At 31.4% G+C, this 20,637-nt stretch overlaps 1 long non-coding RNA gene across 1 annotated transcript; it reads right to left on the reverse strand.

Annotated features, from left to right (window-relative positions):
• Positions 1-12,030: 12,030 nt before the first annotated feature.
• On the reverse strand, positions 12,031-16,291 carry LOC128559485 (uncharacterized). Its single transcript, XR_008372397.1, has 3 exons — positions 15,037-16,291; positions 13,650-13,752; positions 12,031-12,769 (listed from the first exon to the last, which is right to left on the reverse strand). It is a non-coding gene; the product is annotated as an uncharacterized LOC128559485 (long non-coding RNA).
• Positions 16,292-20,637: the final 4,346 nt, after the last annotated feature.

Here is a 20,637-nt window from a genome sequence, read left to right on the forward strand (position 1 = left end):
AAATTGTAATGTAAATTAAAGTTTTAACCATTGGACGCAACAGCAAAAAATTTATAACTAAAATTTCCAAAAGTCGTTTTATTTTATACATGTCAAAAAATTAAAAGGCTTTTGTAAAAACTTCATAGGGGCCCAAAAAAAAATCAATAACACCGTTTTAAGTGGGGTTCCTGGACGTTTTGTAAAACTTTATATTTTTTACTTTGACATAATTCTAAAAAAACCCCGGGTACATTTCAAAATAAAATAATCGGTTTTTTTTTCAATGAAACCCAAATTTATCGTTGAGAGCCTCCATAAACTACACGAAACTGCGGTTAGACTCCCGCATGAAACCCAAAACATTAATCGAACCGGTTTGTGTCTTTTTTTTTGTTTTATGACTTTCATACAATTAAAATTTTTTGGGGGACAATTTTTTTTGGGGACTTAAATTCGGGTTAAAGTTAACCACAAAATCCCCAAAATTTCCCCCTTAAAAAAATTTTTACAGTAAATTTCACGCTGACCCTTTAAAAAGGGGATTCTTGAAATAAAACAAAGGGTGCAAATTTATGTGTACCATCTGGCTTCATAAATTGGCAGTCTACACTTTTGAAAAAATGTGAACTTTCGGGACCAAATTGTTGTTTTTAATTTGTTTACAATTGAGCAACTAAATTTGGGGCCCTTTTTTTTTTCATAAAATGTTTTTTTTTATACAAAAGATCAATTCCACAAAATTATTTTTAAGTTTAAAAACAAACATTGTTTAAGCCCCCAAAATCTGGGGAAATCCAAAATTTTTTTTTGGTCAAATTTGCCTAATGCCTTTAGTGTAACAAGATTTTTATTATATGATATGAAACCCGAAAATAAGATGTACCAAAAAATCATATAAATGCAAATGTAAAATTAATGTTTTTGCCCCCAAGTAAATACATTTTTCATTCTACCTGCCCACTTACTAAAAGGGGAAGCACGTTTTTATGGACCCGGGGGTCTGTGTCATTCAACCCTCGAAAAGGCTATTTCGCCTTTCGATATGAAAAAAGACATTATGTCTGAAACTTTTGCCCCACCTCGATTTTGGGGGGAATTCATTCTTCAAACGGGTTTTACGGGACAAACCCGGGAAAACTGCAGGTTAGATTAACTACCTGCCATTATATAACGAAATACGTTGAAGTAGCGTTAAACCCAGAAAAAATTCATCGTGTACCCAGCAAAAAAAGGCAAACCAATCCTGTCAGGGGATTCATGCATATGCCCATGTTGCCATGGTCGACCATTTTTTAAAGGGCCCCAGGGTTTTTGAAAACAATAATCACCAGGGACGATTTTGCCCAGGGTTTTGGAAACCACGGTAACCATTCCAACCCATGGTCAACTTTTTTTATTACTATAAAAAAACTGGGGCCCCTTTTAAAAAAAACATAAAAGGGGGATCTTTGCAGATCCCTACAACAACTAGCAAACAAAAACTCAAATTCGGGGAGAACCAGCCTCAAGGGTTAAAAAGGGAAAAAAAAAATCAATGTATATCTGATACTAAATTTAAAATTCCTTTTATTGATTCCGTTTTTTTTACTTTTAAAAAAGTATGCAAATGGAAAGCACTCTCGATTTTTGATATCTTGTTCGAGATATTATAATTAATAATGGAACAAAGTGGGTGGCAAAATTTTTTGAAAAAAAAAAATGTTTTTTTTCCTAAAATTTTTGGAAAAATTTCAACTTTCCCTGAAGACCATTTCTTGGGTAAAAGTTACTTTTTAAAAAATTACAAAAATTTTGGGGTTTTAGTAAAAAAATTACTTTGAAAACAGAAATCAAAAGCACTTTTTTGATTATCTAAAAAATCATATATTGAAACAATTTCTCACTTTCCAAAAAAGGGTTTTAAAATAAAATCAAAATATTTTCCCAACAAGTAAAAAATTAAAATTTTAAATATAAATTTGAAAGGGGGGAAAAAACATGACACTTTCGGTATCTATTTTTGCAAGTCAGTATTTTTTTTGTAAAAAAAATTTTAAAATACAAAAAATTATGTCAACATGAAATTTTCCCTTTAAATCGTCTATAAATCAGAAACATTCGTATCAAAAACTTTTTGGACCAAAACAGTCGGGCTTTTGGGTGCATTGAAAAACTTAAATTTTGTGAAAATTACTAACATGCCCAGGGGTCAACCGGGGTTTGAAAAAGTTGCCCCCCGGGGTAGCCCAGGGTCAAACTATTGTTTGTCATTTTTGACCGGGGGACCATTGTCCCCAGGGAAACTTATATCCCAGGGTTGACCATGGCCGACCGGGGTCCTGACCATGTTTTCACCATTATTTATGTTGACCTCGTTTCATGGTACCTAAAAAACCGGGGTGACCATGGCAACCAGGTCAAATTTTCTTTGGGGAATCTTATTACATCATAATTATGTCTTTCAGGAATTTGGGGTGTTGAAAAGTAATAAAGGTTTTAACATTTGGTTAAACCCCTATTGAAAGAAATGGTTGATTCAGTTGCTTTATACAGCCCAGTATAAAGGACATTTTGTAAAATCATAAAAAAATCCTTTTGCAGGGAGAAGTTATAATCCATATTAAATTTTGTTTTTAAAAATCCAAAATTTGTCACCCTGGTTTTTAATTTGTTTTTGGACACCTTGGGGTTAATATTTTTATTTGGGTCTTTTCGAAAGCTAAAATTATGAGCATATAAAGTTGGGATTTGAATTCATCATTAAGATTATAATAAGTACTGAAGTGGCCCCCGGGGTGCCTTCGTGATAAAATAAGCACGGGGGGACCGGGTCTTCCTCCCTTAAAAGCTGGAAAGTCGCCATTACCATGAGGGGGGGCGAAAAAACCCAACCAAAAAAAAAAAAAAAAAAAAAAAATGAATAGGACAAGATCACAATTCGTTTTGCATTTTTTAAATAATGATCTTTTTTTCCTTTTAAAAATTTACTTTTGGTTTTTTTTTTTTTGAATTTTTTAATACATTAAACTTTAATTGTCTTTAAACAGTTATTTATCATCTTTTTAAAGGGTTTCCCTTAATAGTTTTTTCCATCTTTCTGCCCCCCGACACTGGGAAAAATTAAGTGAATAAACATTTTTTGAAAATGTGACAACATTTTAAATATGAAATCTTGAATAAAATAACTTTTTAAATAAAAATTAAGTAATCAAATTTTTTGGGGTTTAAAGTTTATTTACATGTACTTTTTTACATGTTTTCCCATTTTTGTGGCTGTTTCGACTACATTTAGTACTAAGACATGTTTTCATATAATGTTAAGAAGACTTTGTTTTGATAAACAATATCTCCTTTCAGATTTTTTAGTATTAAATTAAAAAAATTTAAAATTTTTTAAAAAATTTTTTTAATTTTCTGGGACATATACATGTAACTTTGGGGTTGGGTTCACGCCATTTTTGCCAACGGGCTTTTATTCAACGCCCCAAAACAGAAAATTTGCCGGGTACCCATCTTTTTAGCATTTTTATATTCACAATAAAATTTATTTATACACAAAAAAACGGGGAAAAAAACTGTGAAACTTTTTTTTAAAAATTTGAAAAAATATTCTCCACTAGGGTTTTAAAATTTTTTTCTTTAAAAAAAACACAAAGGAAAAAAAACAATTTTTTTTCATTTGTACCCCTTTTTGTAAGGGATATAGAATTAAAATATGCATGTTAAAAATAAGTAATAAAAAATCTTAAAAAAATAAACCTTTTTGTGCGTCTTGATGCATATTTTTGTTGGTTTTTATAAAAAAACGAAAATATAAAAAATGTAAAAAATCCTTTTTTAAACAGGGGGTTTTTCAAAAAATTTTCAAAAAAACCACCAGACCATTATTTTTTTTTTCTTGTTTTCAGCAAAATTTTTTTCCTTTCATCAAATTTTTAATTTGAAAAAATCTATGAAAGGAAAAAAAAAACTAAAATTCCTTAACAGTAAAGAGGTACAAAACTATATCATCCTTTTACATCTGTATTAAGCCTTTCAGAAAGAATTTAAACAGTGGATAAAACTATAAGTTATTTTATAAACCACTTGACCAAAAATCAAAGGTCTGATTTGGGGTTAAAGTAGAATAAAAACATTTTCCTTTCTTTTTTTTTTATTGTACTTTATGTTTGTCTTAATTAGGGAATAAGTATAAGTGGTTTTTTTTCATACTCATTTATAAACCCCTTAAGTTACGGGAACCCGATCAAAATTTCATATCAGGGGGTCGTCTTTCATGCAAGTCTCACGTTAAAAAGTTTTCACGAGATATTTTTAATTTTACTCACTAAATTCATTTATTATTTAAATTAAAAAAATAAGGTTTGCATATTTATAAAAAATTTTTAAAAAAAATTTGTTGAGAAATATCACTTTTTTTTGCAAAAGTATTCCTCTAAGTCGTCAATACTCCCTGCAGAATCTTTATAAAATCATAAAACCCGTAAATCAAATACTTTAAAAAAATTTATGTTTTGGGTGATTCGACTCAATACCTGAACTGCACCCTGTATTGTTTTTCATAATTTTTTTCCAGACACCTTTTTCAGATATACACAAACTCAAGCAGGGGACCTTTTCTCCAAATGGTTTTTTGTTTTTGATTTGGGTTTTTTTATGTCACCCCCATTACTACTGGCCCAAAATGGGGCGCATGTTTTTAGAAACTCTTGTTCGCAAAAACTCTTGGTCTTTGTTTTGTGTAATTATAAAATAAAAACACTAAACTTTTTCCAGTAAAAATTATTATTACGTTAGATCTTTTTTATGCAATTTTTTAGCTAATTTATATTCTGCCCAATTTCATTAATATGGGAAAATTTTTTATTAAAAATAGATCCCAAGAATTGTGTCTGGGAAAAAAGAGTTTATTTTTTTTGGTTTCAGTTACCCAACCTCATGGGTTTCTGTAAAATTTTTAGATACCATTATTGATTAATTATTCATTTTTTCCTTCTTTTTTATCACACAAAATTTTTTTAACGTCCAAAGGATATACGTATAAAAACGACTGATTTTTTTTCCCTGTTTTTTTTATTTTTTTTATTCCCGGGGCATCAAAAAACTTTTCAACCCTAATTATTCAAACCCTAAAAAACATTGCAAAAACACAAGAACCAAAGAATAGTTCAGCTACAAAAAATCAAAAAAACCCAGTTACAAAATAAAACAATATCCAAAAACATATTGCTAGGCAAACAACCCAAAACAAAAATTGCAACAAAAAAAAATCCAAAATAACAAATGCATTGACAAAATACTAAAGATGGCAAAAAATACCCAAAAACAAACATTTCAAAAAAATTAAAAGGGAAAAATTCCCAAAAAACAAATTTATTACAAAAAAAAATTTAAAGAAACAGGGCAATGAAAAAAATCCAAAGTAACAAATGATTGCAAAAATACTAAAAACGTACTGTCTATATGCAAAAATATCCAAATAAAAATTAAAAAAAAAAGTTGTAGTGAAAAAAATCCAAAGCAACATAATTGTTAACCAAAGTGATTAGCAGGACAAAAAAAACCAAATTACAGTTCAAAGACAAAAAAAAAAGAAATAAAATTTTATTAAAAATAATGTAATAAAAAATAACCATTAAGTTTCAGTTTCAAAAATAACAAATTCAAATCATGACAAAAAATCAATTTTTTCGAAAGCGAAGCAACGTTGTAAAACAAAAAAAAAACCCCCTAACTCTTGCAAAAAAAATATCCAAAGCAATTAATAATTTTAATCCTGTGAAAAAGATAGTTCAAAAAGATATCAAAAATTTAATAATTCTGTTCACCCCAATCAAAACTAAAAACTATCTTAAAAAGTCGCTGTGAGCATGAAATTTATGAAACTGTCTAGGATGAAATAGAGACAAACATAAAAATGATAAATAGTTGACAGAAATCAAGGGATTTATTGTCCAGGATGCCATTCCTTTAGTTTAATCTTTTGAAAATATTTTATATAATCAAATTTGTGCAGTTATAAGACAGTAATTGAGAATTAGCAAAATATTGTTTTCTGATTTTCCCTAAACAAAAGTTTTGTCGATCGGGGTTTTTCCCTTAAAACAAAATTTTTTCTCTTTTTTTTTTTGGAGATTTGTAAAAGGGGGCTTGTGCCTAAAGGATGATTTTTCTGTTCCACCAAACAAACCTGGGCCCCAATTGGAAGTCAGAATTGTAAGGCTTTTCCGTATCACTGCAAAAAATTTTTTTAAAGTGGGTTTATTTTAAAGGTTTTTCACAAACCTTTGAAAACAAAGTGACAAAACAAAACAAATAAAAAACTAAATTCTGTTGTAAAATCTATCCTATACATCTGCAAAAAATTTTCTTAAAGTGTGTTTTGTTTTTAATAGGTTGAGGGACACCATTTTTAAAACAAATGACAAAAAAAAAACAATATAACAAAATAAAAATTTTTTTCCCAAAAAAATTTTTCCCATTCACATTTCAAAAATACATAGTTTTTGGGTTTTCGAAAAAAATTTGCCACTTTGAAAATTAAATAAATAGACTGTTCAAAAATTTTTTTCAACTGCCTCTTCATTATTGACATACCAAAGGGTTTTGCAAAAAATCTTTTCCATCTTTTTTATCTGACAATTTCAAGTTTTTTTTTCAGAAGTTTGCCTTTTGTTTCAGACTATTTCCAACCAAAAAGGTTGTTCAAAAAACTTTGCCCCAAATTTTGTTGTACTGACATATTTTTAGGGGTTTTTTTTTGCAGAATCTTGATCTTTTTTAAAAGAAAATTTCATACAAAGGGGGGTTTTTCAAAGTCTTTGCCCTCATTTTTAAACGTATATTTCAATCAAAGAGGTTTTGCGAATCTTTTCCCTCTTTGTTAAAATGATATATTTCATACAAAGGAGGGTTGCAAAGCTTTTCCATCATTGTGTTTTACTGACTATTTCACGAGATTTGTTTTGCAAATCTTTGCCATCTTTGTTAAACGATATATAATTCCTATCAAAGGAGGTTGTTGCAAAAGTCTTTGCCATCATTGTGTTGTACTGACATATTTCATGAGGTTTTGTTTTTGCAGAAGTCTTTGCAATCTTTGTTAAACTGACATATTTCATATCAAAGGAGGTTGTTGCAAAAGCCATCGCCATCTTTATTTTTGCAGACGTATTTCAGAATTTCTAATCTTGGTTACCCAGTATTTTTTCAATAATTATGTAAAAAACAGACAAATCGGGAACAGATTTTAAAAAATTTCTCATAATTTTGCAAGATTTGTTTTAATATTTTCACACATTTTTTCAGGTTTTTTCTGGGGCACATCATAATGGGTTTGCTCCCCGAAAATGATTAACAGTCACATTTTGGAAACAATTATATTACTTTACATTTTTCAATTCCGAAAAAGTTTACAGGGCTAATATCTAAGTTTGATTTTGGGTTATAATTTATGTATTTTTTTGCCCCTGAAAAATAGACACTTTAAAAAAGCATAAAAAGGGGAAGAAAAACAAAAAACCTATTTTATTTTTTGTGTTACCCTTATCTTTCATATTTCTGACAGCTATTCTTTCTTCAAGGAATGGTATGAAAAATAATAATTTGGAAAATTTAAGTTTTTCTTTTTTTATTCCTTTACAAAATTTTTCAGAAAACAAATTTTTTTTTAAAATTTTCTGTAAAGCATATAAATTGTCATATCTTTCCTTATTTCAGCTTGAAGGTTACAATTTTAAAAAATAGTGGGGCCAACTTGACCCCCCATGGGTTTACCTTTATTATAATCATAAAAAAGGGACAAACCCTTTTTTGAAAGGGGCGTAGTAAACACAGCGCATGGAAAAGGGGAAAAATAATTTTTTTAAAAAATAAAAAAGTATATTTGGGAAAATTTTAAGATCAAATGTTTTTTAATTACTTTTATATTTCACTGTATACAAAATAATTCCATAAATATATCGGCTTACCTAAACACCCTTTATTTCTACAAAGAAAATCGTAGAATAATCCCAAGGTAACCATCCGTCAAGGCGACTACTAACCTTTAGAACACAAAATTAATTTTTTAAAAATCACAAAAAATTGATAAGTTTAAACCTTAGCCTGCACTTTCTAAAATAGATTTTTCATCAAATTTTGACAGAAACCATTTATTATTTAAGGGGGTTTTACTGAAAATTTCTTATACAGCGATGTGAACCTAATTGGGAGGCTGATCTGGTCTGCACTGGGGTTTCAAAAGGGGAAAACACTTGCTGCCCGAGGCTAAAGGTTTAAGGGTCATTAGCCCTTTTTAAAAAAAGGCAAACCCCATATTTTAATGAAACAAAAATATATCTTTTTTTGTTAAATTATTTTTTGGGGAATTGCTTCTTAAGTGTGTGAAGGTTTGTTTAAATATTGGGGTTTAAGTTTTAAATTTTTCGTTCCTTTAGGCCAATTGTAAAAGTTAATGTGCTGGTTATTAAAAATTTTATCCTAACCTTAATACTTTCACAACTGTTTTTTTTGTTCCCACGGGGAGAACCCCAAAAGAATACCTTTCATACCATACCTCCACTCACAGGAATATACCATACCTTTGCACGTGAAAAAAAATTAAAATAAATTCAAAAGTAATGTTTTTTAATGCCATTTTGACTATCTGTTTAAAATTTTTAAAAGCATTTTAAAAGTATACTTAAATTCCTTTTTTAAATTGTATTTTTGAGTTACACCATTTTTCTTACAATAATTGAGGTACATTACGGGTCAAAACTCAAAATCAACAAACATGAAAAAAACCCATAGCATACAAACCTCGCCTTAGGCTTACAAACTTATTATTATTAATAATAATAATAATAGAAAAATAATATAATAATTCAGGAAAAAAGGAAAAAATCATTATATGCATTTTTACTCACTTTTTAAAAAAAAGGCATTTTACTGCCCCCGGGGTTGGGGTTTGGGTCGCAGTTGGGAAAAATTTTGTACAGTCAAATATCTCTTTTCTACAAGCATTTCTTGAAAATTAAAAAAGTTATTTACATCAAAATTTCACCAGAAAAAACATCCCCCAAAATCTGAGTGAATTTTTTTCAAATTATGCTCCTTTTAATTAAATTTTTTTTTAAAAATTTTTGATAAATCAAATATTCTGTTACATCAAAACTATTGACTTGAAATTTAAAAAACTTATTTTCCCTCAAAGCTACACCAAAGAAAAAATCCCCATAACTTGATTTAATTTTGACAGAAAATTTTGCCCCTTTTTAAATTAGAATAGAATTTTTTTTTAAAATTTTGAAAACCAATTATATCTCTGTTTCTATTAAAACTTTTGTTGAAATCAAAAAATTATTTTCTATCAAAGCTACACCAAAAACAAAGCCCATAACTCTGATTTTGAAATTTTTTTACAGAGTTTGCCCCTTTTTAACTCGAATTTTTGGTTAAATTTTTGATAAAGTCAAATATGTTGTTTTTATTAAACTTTTGATTTGAAACTTACAATATTATTTACCATCAAAGTCAAACCGGAGAAACAATCCCCATAACTCTAAAATTTAATTTGACAGAATTATCCCCTTTTTTTAAATTAAATTTTTTTTAAAATTTTTGATAAGTCCAATTAAATCTCTGTACTATAAAGCTTTTTGGGTGAAACTCAAAAAATTATTTACTATCAAAGTCTACACCAGGAGACACAATGCCCTAAACTGGTTTGAATTTTGAAAGAGTTTTTCCCCCGTTTAACTGAAAGGGAAAGCTAATTCGAGTCAAGCACGAAAAAAGTCGAGCACGCTGTCTTTCGGACACTCTTAAAAAATTTTACTTTTTTGATTGCATCTGACAGTACACATGGGGGTTGCGTCGGGGTCAACATTTTACCTTGTTTATCCTGCCCTTTTATTTTAAAAGCAATCCGAAAGGAAAATTTTAAAAATAATGTGTTTGGCCCTAAAACTCAGCAAATTCATGTGACCCCAAAAGATGGGACTTCCAGAGGTTTTTTCCCTGAAGGGCAAAAATGCCCTATTTACTTTTTTTAAACTTAGCGTTTTTTTTTAAGAAACCAACCAACTTTACGTTTTTTTTTGGCTTTAAAAACTTTGCATTTTATTTTGCCTAGACACCCCTACTTTGAAGTTATTGCAAAAATTGCCAAATTTTCTTTGTTAGACTTTCTGATTTTATGAACAAAATCAATAAAATTTATAAAAAAATCAACCCCGACCGATTTAAAAAAATTTGCAAAAAATCTTTAAGATTTTCAGGTGACCCCCTTACAAATATTGTGAAAAAAAGCAATCCATGCGAAATTTTGGTTTTAGTGGTTTCAAATTGAACAATACTTTTAAAAATTTATTTAAAAAACTACCATTACCCCGATTTCAAAAAATTTGGCACAAATACTAGAACCTTTTGTGAAAAATGCTAAAGAAAAAATGTCCCCTGCCGATTTTGGGTTGCCATAATTTATTGGAAAAAAAAAAAAAATATCAAAACTCTCATATTTTTAAAAAAATTTGGACCTAAAAAAGAAGGACCTTAATAATTGTGAGATCTAGAAATATTGAAAAATTCGTGCAGTCGAAATTTTTAAAGTTGCCATGGGAAACTATTAACTCAGGTGAACAATTAAAGGGGATCGTGACCCCCTTGTTTTAAAAATGATTCAACTATATCATTTAATCAAACTTTTTTTCTTAAATTTAAAATTAGTATTTAACTTTTTCAAAAAAAAAAGCCAAAGCCAGAACTTTTTCATTACAACAACTTTTTTTTATGAAAATTTTAAATTAGTGGTTAACATTGTCAAATAAAGAGCCTTAATGCCAGAACTTTATCTAATTACAACATTGTTTATTCACTATTTTTGTAACGAGAAATTCACAAAACTTGGGGGCGTGAGAGTTGTTGAACATTTCATTACGTCTCACGAGCAGACTCAAACAAACCTAGTCTGCTATTATTCTTCTTGGTTGCATTTTTTGCTTCCAAAGGATCTTTTTACAGATTTTATTGTAATACCGTTACATTGCCCATGTGGTATTCGAATCAATGGCCTTCGCAGGTTTAAGTGATTAATTGACTTACAAATGCAGACTGATTTTCCAAAACTTGCAGAAGAAATATGTGTTATTATATAAACAAGAAATAAGCCTGGTGAATATATTTTACAATATTTACGTTCTGAAGTTAAGGAAATTCTCACAATAATTTTTTTCTGACTGGGGGAAGGAAAGACTTGACGTTGTGTAAGTCAGTTACTTACCTCTTAGATCGGGGTTCATGCGGTCGTGCTGTAACACCTCAAGCACTATAATGCACTCTCGGTGTCATGATTCGCACAACCTACTAGCTGGTTCAAAGTGACCTACACATAACAGCTACTTGGATAGCTGTTTTATCTGTTTTAAATATAAAAACTAATGTCTTCTGGAACGTTCATGACAAAAAAACATTTAATAGAAAGAAATAGTTTGTTAATCAAGATTCTAAATGTGCTTAGATTTCCCTCAAGTGAAACTACAGTTTCAATCTAAACACCTATTTTTTTTTATATACAAAGCAAGATCTGCAATAAAAGATTTGGAGCTCAAACAATTATTTTTGGCTTCCAGTGCACAATCTCAAAAGAAACATTACATGAACTCTTCAGGCATACAGCTAGAGCACACAAAATATGCATGCAAATGAAAAGTACACTTTATACCAGTTGTATGTATTGGATTAATTGAAACTTCACACAAGGCTTCCCGTCTCTAGATTTGCCATGGAATTCTATGGAAATCCATGGAAAATATTCCATGGAGTATTCGGACTACCAATTTACATCATTTTTTTTATGAAACAAAAATACGAAAAAAAAATCCGTGGAGTTCCATGGATTTCAATGGAATGCCAGAGTACCGTGGAAATCCATGGCTTTCCATGGAAATCCACGGCTTTCCGTGGTACACCACAGATGACCGTGGAAACCAGCGAAATTCCATGGCAATCCGTGGAGTATTCGGACGGCATGCCATGGCAAATAACTGTGGAAATCCGCGGAAATACCAAGGAAACTGAGCCCGCCCGCTTAGCTCAGTAGGTAGAGCGTCGGTCTACGGATCGCGGGGTCGTGAGTTCGATCCTCGGGCGGGGCGTATGTTCTCCGTGACTATTTGATAAACGACATTGTGCCTGAAATCATTAGTCCTCCACCTCTGATTCATGTGGGGAAGTTGGCAGTTACTTGCGGAGAACAGGTTTGTACTGGTACAGAATCCAGGAACACTGGTTAGGTTAACTGCCCGCCGTTACATGACTGAAATACTGTTGAAAAACGGCGTTAAACCCAAAACAAACAAACAAACCAAGGAAACTTGTTGGTGACATAACTGGACTGAAAGGAAAATCAGAAACCATTATGTCATATCTTAATTTATAATTTCATAATAGTCTGTAGTATAACAAAACTGCTTATGAATTTTGACATTTCTTCACTAGGCGACAGAAAATAGTACAAACAATATGGAGCTAAAATGTCACCAGTTTCTATTCAGTTCCACTGTCATTGAAAATAGTACAAACAATATGGAGCTAAAATGTCACCAGTTTCTATTCAGTTCCACTGTCATTGTAGTATATCAATGTTTTCCACTGTTTGTCATAATGCAGTATAGTCGGTTTAAGGTATGCCATCATTTTCAACTGAATGTAACTATTGGTTGAGAAATTTTCTGTCACTGTTGGCCACCATCAGTTTAAAATACCATGTAGTTTCATTAACTACCACAAAGCCATCATTTGCCATCAGCTGCTTCACTGCATTAACCTGTAGAAATAATAAACCAAGAGATATTAAACCAATTAAACCATAAAAGCAGTTTCTTCATTAGTTTTGTCCTTACTTCATAATTTCAAAATTAAATGGTATTCAAAGAAGTGCTTCTTTATCATACAGGCAATACTGCAGATTTAAGCAAGTAATAACATTACTTATTATATTTTCAAGAAAATATATTTTTCAATTTGATTTCAAATGTAGGTAGAATAAGGTTCCATAAAAAAAGGCATGCAGACAGATATTAAATGTTTTGGGGTAGTGATCAATAGGTTCAACTTATGCATTACTATTTTTGTATAAATGGTGACCTAATTGAAATTCTACCAGTTACCTGCACTAACACCAATGTGTGTTGACTACCAAGTGATAACTTAATTTGGTACTTTTTTAATCATTATATAAAATATTGGTCTGGACTTGATATAAGGGAGATAATTATAAAACCTGTCGTGGGTTCTGCTGGAAATTATAAAGCTGATCCATTCAGTTGTGTTCGGGGAATTTTTTTTTTTTTTTTTTTGATTTAACGTCGCACCGACACATGATAGGTCATATAGCGACTTTCCAGCTTTAATGGTGGAGGAAGACCCCAGGTGCCCCTCCGTGCATTATTTCATCACGAGGGGGCACCTGGGTAGAACCACCAACCTTCCGTAAGCCAGCTGGATGGCTTCCTCACATGAACAATTCAACGCCCCGAGTGAGGCTCGAACCCACATCGATGAGGGGCAACTGATTTGAAGTCAGCGACCTTAACCACTCGGCCACGGAGGCCCCCTCGGGGAAAATTGTCAGTTGCCCACTTTCAATCAAACATAGAACAATGGTAGTGTGTACATGTATTTATAGTACTATAGTAACTACTTACATGTCTTTGAATTGTTGGATGGAGTCTCCTTTGAACACAATACATTGGGTCACTAAACTGAATTATCTGCATTCATTCATTCATGTATGCTGTTTATATACTCCTGAAAAACAGATATAGTTTAAAACCTAGATGTCCATAAAAAAATGTTGGTTTATTATTTATTAGGTATGTCAATGACCTGAAATTAAAACTATACATCATGATGAATAATGGGGCCAAAAATATCTTATCAGCAGCTTTTTGCAGATGTGGCATATTATTATTATTCAGCATAAATATCTGCACATTTAACCAAATTTCTAACTTTACCCTTGGATAAGATTATATAACAAAAATTGTTTTCGAATTTTGGCACACATTTAAAACATACAAATTTTGTAATACAATTTAAGTGTATAATGTCAACTTTTTATTTTATTTAATTTCATGGAAGGTTTGATATTACATTAACAAAAATATCTTTTTCTAAAATTGTCTCCCTGAACATCATAAATATATAATTATGTAATAGTATTCTGTAAGACTCCTCTTAAATGAACACATACATCTGTACGTTATAACCAATTTTCATTTACTTGTACATTCCAGTTTATATTAAATGTTAGACATAGATTTTCATAAGTAGGCTCCTTAATAATTTAATGTTGGAGCCAAGGGACCAGACATCAACTTCACTGAAAGATACTATCTTTTTTTTGTAAATTTAAAAATCATATTAATATTGAAAACAACTAGGAAGTTGAATATATCAGAATTCAAAAGAAAAAGTAATAGTACCTAAATAACAAATAGCTGCTTTATATGTGTATTATTGCTAAATTTTCGAAAAAATGTTGAACACTTTCAATAAAGTGCAAAATCATCGATTAATAACAAGTAAATAATCCATAAACATTTCTTTCTACTAAAAACATAATTTTCATTACCTTAACATAAATGTGTTCAACATCAATAAACCAGTTTAATAACAGGTTAAAAACAAATATTATAATTCTCTGAATTTACTTAGTAAACAGTGGTCAGCTGACTGGTAGCATTGTTTACACTGTAATACAGCAGTGCCATCTGTGGAGATAACTCTACTGGCTTAAATTTTATTGACCCCATTGAATAATTTCATTTAAAAAGTGTCCAATTTTCCTTATAGTAAATGTAAATTAAAAGCATGATAAACTAGAAATTGCAGCTGCTTAATAGAACTTTGCAAAACAAAAACTGTTAAATAAATGAACAAAAATATATATGAAGCAAAATCATTTGTTGCATAACACAATGAAAGCTAAGCCACCTGCTTCCTGTTTGAATCCATTTACTAGTTTTGTTACATTGCTATAGGTACTATACATTGCTGTTGGAAAATCATGAATAAATTTTATGAACTCACCTGGTGTATTCTTTTAGTTATTGTTAACTTCCAAGCTGCATGTAAACACAGTAAAATAACTCCATCCTGCTCTCAAACATAGAACTTCCTGTGTAAATTTGAAATTTTGATATTCTTGGGCAAATGTGTCATTTACAGTCAGCTATTGGAGGATACATCTAGGATGTTAAAAATATTTTTGTACCACAGGCTGATTTTATTCCATTTACATACTCATTATTTTTGAAGTTTACCCTGATATTAAACAGAAAAAAAGTTCAGGATTACTTTTTGAGGTACATTTACAGCCCCCCAGAAGTAGTTCACAGACTTTATTTTCATTGGTTGATCTCTTGTTATGAGTTTCTAAATATAAAGCAGACAAGATCTTATCATGCAGTCTGGGATAATCTCCTGTTGTGAGACAAGCAACAGGTACACTACAGAAGATTAAAAGAACCAAATAATTTATTACTTGATTAATTAAGAATCTCTTGGCTGGGTAACTTTTAATGAATTTTGGTGTAAAGAATTGTAATATTATATATGTAACTACTGTTAGTGCTGTTCTTTTTGGTGTTATTCTAGGAGAAAAAGTCATGATATTTCAATAAATTTTGAAAGATTAGTTCAAAATGAATCTATCTGCAAGGTGAGTTTATATGACAAGTTGCATTACAATAAATGTTTTACAGTAAAACCTACTTTAGCAGTCACCTCTATTAAGCAGCCAACCTGTCTTAGGCAGCAAGTGTCTCATTTCCCAAAATGGTCATTCATGCTATAAATTACCTGCATGAAGCAGCCATCTGCCGTAAGCAGCCACTTTTTTGCTACTGCCTTGGCTGGCTTCTTAAGACAGGTTTTATTGTAATTCCATTAGTTGTTTTACCTATCTAATTAAGTTAGTTGTAGTTATTGGTCATAAAACATACTAATCCATTAAAATATTCAATGTTCACAAGAAATACCTCCCAAAAATTCTAAGTGCACAGTTCCCATCAATTTCCATCACAAAAATTTTCTAAGTTATTTTCTATGCTATTTTCCATCCCAAAATTTTACTAAGTCCAACTTTCCATGGCAAAAGCTCCTGTTTCCATGGAAATTGATCAATATTTCAGCTGTAATCCGTGGAAATCCATGGCAAACTTACTGTTCCATTCAATGTCCATGGAAAATTTCAATATTCCACGGATTTCCATGCTAATTGCCATGGAACTCCATGGAATTCCATGGCAAAAGCCTTATTACCGTGGCAAATCTAGAGACGGGTTTGGTTGAAGGTTTGCTTGCAACCTAACTATCAAGCTATTATCTCAGCAACAACTGTTTGTTCCGGATTGAAAGTTCATACAAAGCTTAAACCAAGACAAATAACTCTTGGTTGAATTTAATACAAATTATGGTCCTTTTGCGACAAAAAATCAGTTAATAATTTTAGTTTTGCGTGCAACTGTCAACCTGCATCTCAGTAGCAACTACATAATATTGAACTGAAACTACAGACAAGACACATACATAACCATGTTAGAGAACTCTTGGTTAAAACTGACTCAGATTATGGCCCTTATTAATGACTTAGAAAATTTTGTTGATGGTATACAGTCAAGTTGTTGACAATTATTAATGTATGAAGATTTTTATTTGTAATAAATTTTAACAAAATAAGTCAATTACATACATCTTGCAGAGTTACAAACGCCTTGTTCAGCTAAGAAGTTATCGAACAGTCGAATAGTCCACTTATGGAGAGCTCTTGTTTATAATGTTTTAATTAAAGTCTCATTGCTTGATCTTTTCAGATGTACATCCCAGTGAAATGTCCTGAGAAACTCCATATTGATATACACCTTCCGTTAGACTTAAGCAGGGTACCAGTAGATGATAATGATGGAAAGCTTTCTGAAGGGAAACCAGCATCAGGTGGTCTGCAAGTTGCAAGATCAGAATCAGGTGGAGATATTTTTTATTTAATTATTTCCTCTTTTGTCGGAAAAAAAGCTGGCGTACTTATGTTGCTTCTTTTATTGTGTGGGAATCTCAGTTTGTTGTGGGTTTTTTTTGTTGTTGATAATTTTATTGATTTATATTATTAAAAAGATAAAATATGTTAATATATATGTTGGGTTAAAATTACAATGGCAGTACAAATATAAATTAAAAAATCTAACTTTTGCATTTGGCTTCAACTTTGATGTGTATTTATGCCCCTGCCATTACAAGTGGGGATACACAGTGTTACCTCTGTCTGTGTGTCTATGGGTGCATGTGTTTGTGCTTGCGTAAAATAAGTGTCAGGCAAGTAATTTTTGTTTTGCTTGGTCAGATTTTGATAAAAGTTGGCAGAATTAACCACCATAACACAAAGCAACATGTTGCATTTGAGACCCATATCCCTACCATAAAGGTCAAGTTCGAATTTGAAAATTCTTGGTACAGTAACCAACATAAGAAGATATAGTATTGCATACAAATTCCAGACTGTAATTTCAGTGGTCAAGGTCCCACAATAGAGGTCAATGATTTAAGATCATTGTTCTTGTCCAAACTATATCTGTTTATGCATGTATGGATATTCCAATAATTTGGCACAACCATTCATCATAACAAGAGGAAATGTTTGGTTTAAGATCAATACCGCTTCCTTAAAGGTCAAGATCACACTAAAAGGTCATAAGGTCGTTTTTTTTCTGATTGCTCTTTCACACTTTTATGCATGCATTTATATTTAGATAACTTGGAAAAAAACTTTCACCAGAGTAGGTGATGGGTCAATTAAGTGCAAAATCTATGGACCCCTAGATCAAAGGTCTAGATCACTTGGAAGTCAGACATTTTATTTCACATACTGTATTGTCAATGTGCAAACATACTGTATTGTCAATGTGCCAATTCTCACAGGACTTACATGTCTATGTTCTGACACAAAGTGAGGTCATCTGTGTCCTATGGACACATTTCCAGTTTATTTTTGCAAAGGTTTCCCATTTGCAAGAAGGTCATCTCATAAAAAGTTTTGCCTGAAATCTCCAAAGGATCCAGACACTTTTTTAAGTCGAGACAGTTGATAGAACCAGACACAATTACCTAGAAATTGGTGCCTGGAGAATTCATGGACTAATTTAATTCATCTTATTTCAAAGAGATATAAGTGTGTGAAATGAATTACTTAAAAGACAGACAATTATGGAAAAACTGATCATTTTTTATCATCTGGTTAATGATACAATTAGCCCAAAAGGAGAATATTTACAGACTGGTATACTTCATTACTTTTAACAGGGAATGATAATATAAGCCAAAACTTTTGAAATATCTGATGAGTGATTTTGAGATGTCTCGTTTAATAATAGCTATTCCTGAATACTGTAAAATCTGAAATTTCTTGAAGGACACTAGAAAAACATGACATCAAAAAGGGCCTTTTGAATAATTCGATGAAGTTCTAAAAATCTACAATACATTATACCCTTTGCTCCTTTACAGACCCCTGTGGTCCATGTCATTTTTCTATGTTGTCAAAAACATATGTATGCCTTGCGAGATTGTATAAAAATGTGCCAAAATAATTATGTGAAAATTATTAGTAGTATTTTTCACAAGTTGGCTATATATATTGTGAAATTTCTGTCATACATTATTGAGTCGGCTTAAGGCTGAAAGCCTTTTGACGAGTCCTTGCTGTTCAGTGATTCTCTAAATGGACCGAATAACACGTGAAGGGGTGTAGTTCCATTAGATTTCTCAAACTTCAAACAGTTCACTGCATGAATGAAGTTAAGTTGTGTCTATTCCCTTTGCTATGACCAATATACGATGTAATCTGTCATATTTATGACTTGTAATTGTGCAATACTCGAATGTAACTCATTAAGCATAAATGTGCATTTTAAGAATTGCGTAGGCTTACGAAGCTTGGGTAACATCCAGCGAAAGACAAAAAATAGTTCCACAGGGATCCAGATAAGATGCGTATTAGCGTAAATTACGTATAGAAATAATGCAAATACGCATGTCTAATAATTTCTAAGCTTATAAAAACGTATATAAAATCACAGAAATGCACACAATGCTTTTTTAAAAACAAAATCTGAATCGTCCCGATCAGCCTTAATTCTCCCACATTGAACGTAAACAAGCATCGTATGATTTCTATAAACTTTGCGTGGGTGAATTTTGCAGTCAGTAAACGGATAAATTATCGGAAGAAGAAGCTCTTACTGGTTTATTTAGTTACTACTGATATTAAAAATGATTTTAATTCTTATTTTTCGAGAAATAAACAAAAGTTTTTGAAATCAAAAGTAGATCGTCTATGTTTGGCTGCTTTCACGAAACGAAACAACTTTTTTATGAAAAGATTTAAATAAGAGGTAATTTAACCATAAACTTCAATGTCAGATACTGCCAATTGCTGCTAAATGTCTTCGTATCATCACAATTTGTAAAATATATTGTTGAAACTGGAGAAAAGTGTAATCGTATCCGGATATAATATTTTGGGTAAATATCGAGCTGTGTTATGAAATTTTAAGAAAAAAACTAAAAACAAACTGAAACTGGTAGACTATACTGTCAGTACATCAATCATTAGCCGACTCAGGCCCTTCAGGCCTTTGATGTATAAACCTAATTTTGAAAACACTCACTGCTGCAGTGGTTGGGAAATAAAACTTCGCAATATGAATTATCCCCCACTTGGCCCTGAAATTATTGGGGGGTTTTCAAATTCAGTGGAGCTTTTTAATTTCAATGAAAAATATCAGCAAAAATTGCCTAATTTGATGCATTCCAAAACACGTACTCTTTCTATCTCTAGTTTCACTTTCACTTTCAATTATAAAATTTATGGCAAGCCAATTGTCCAATAATTACGTGAACCCTGGTTCACGGTCGAAAAACTAGGATTAACGATCAATAAACTAGGTTTTCCGAATGTAAAACTAGGTTTTTCAAATACTAACCTATATTTTCGAGCGAAAACATAAGATACAGGGTGTAAACCATAGTTTACGCTTGTGTACCCAGGTTTATGTTCGATAAACTAGGTTTCTCGATTGAACTAGGAATTTCGGTCGTTATCCTGAGCGTAAACCTGGATTCACGTGTGTGAACCATGATTTACGAACATGGACCTATGTTTATGACAGTAAACTTGGGTTTATGACTGTGAACATGGGTTTACGACCGTAAATATAGGTTCAGGCTCGTGAACCCAGGTTTACGTTCGATAAACTAGGTTTCTCAATTGAACTAGGAATTTCGGATGTTATCCTGAGCGTAAACCTGGGTTCACGTGCGTGAACCATGATTTACGAACATGAACCTATGTTAACGACAGTAAACTTAGGTTTATCACCATGAACGTGGGTTTACGACCGTAAATATAGATTCACGCTCGTGAACATAGGATAACGACCGAAATTCGTAGTTCAATGGAAAAACCTAGTTTATCGAACGTAAACCTGTGTTCACGTTCATAAACTATGGTTCATGCTTGTAAACCCAAGTTCACGGTCGTAAACATAGGTTCTCGTTCGTAAACATAGGTTCAGATCCGTAAACTACGGTTCACAGCAAGCCAATTAACCAATAATTTCGTTCTTGGTCGAAAAGCTA

Source organism: Mercenaria mercenaria, chromosome 9 (genome assembly GCF_021730395.1).
Source record: "Mercenaria mercenaria strain notata chromosome 9, MADL_Memer_1, whole genome shotgun sequence".
Classification (NCBI taxonomy): Eukaryota; Metazoa; Mollusca; class Bivalvia; order Venerida; family Veneridae; genus Mercenaria; species Mercenaria mercenaria.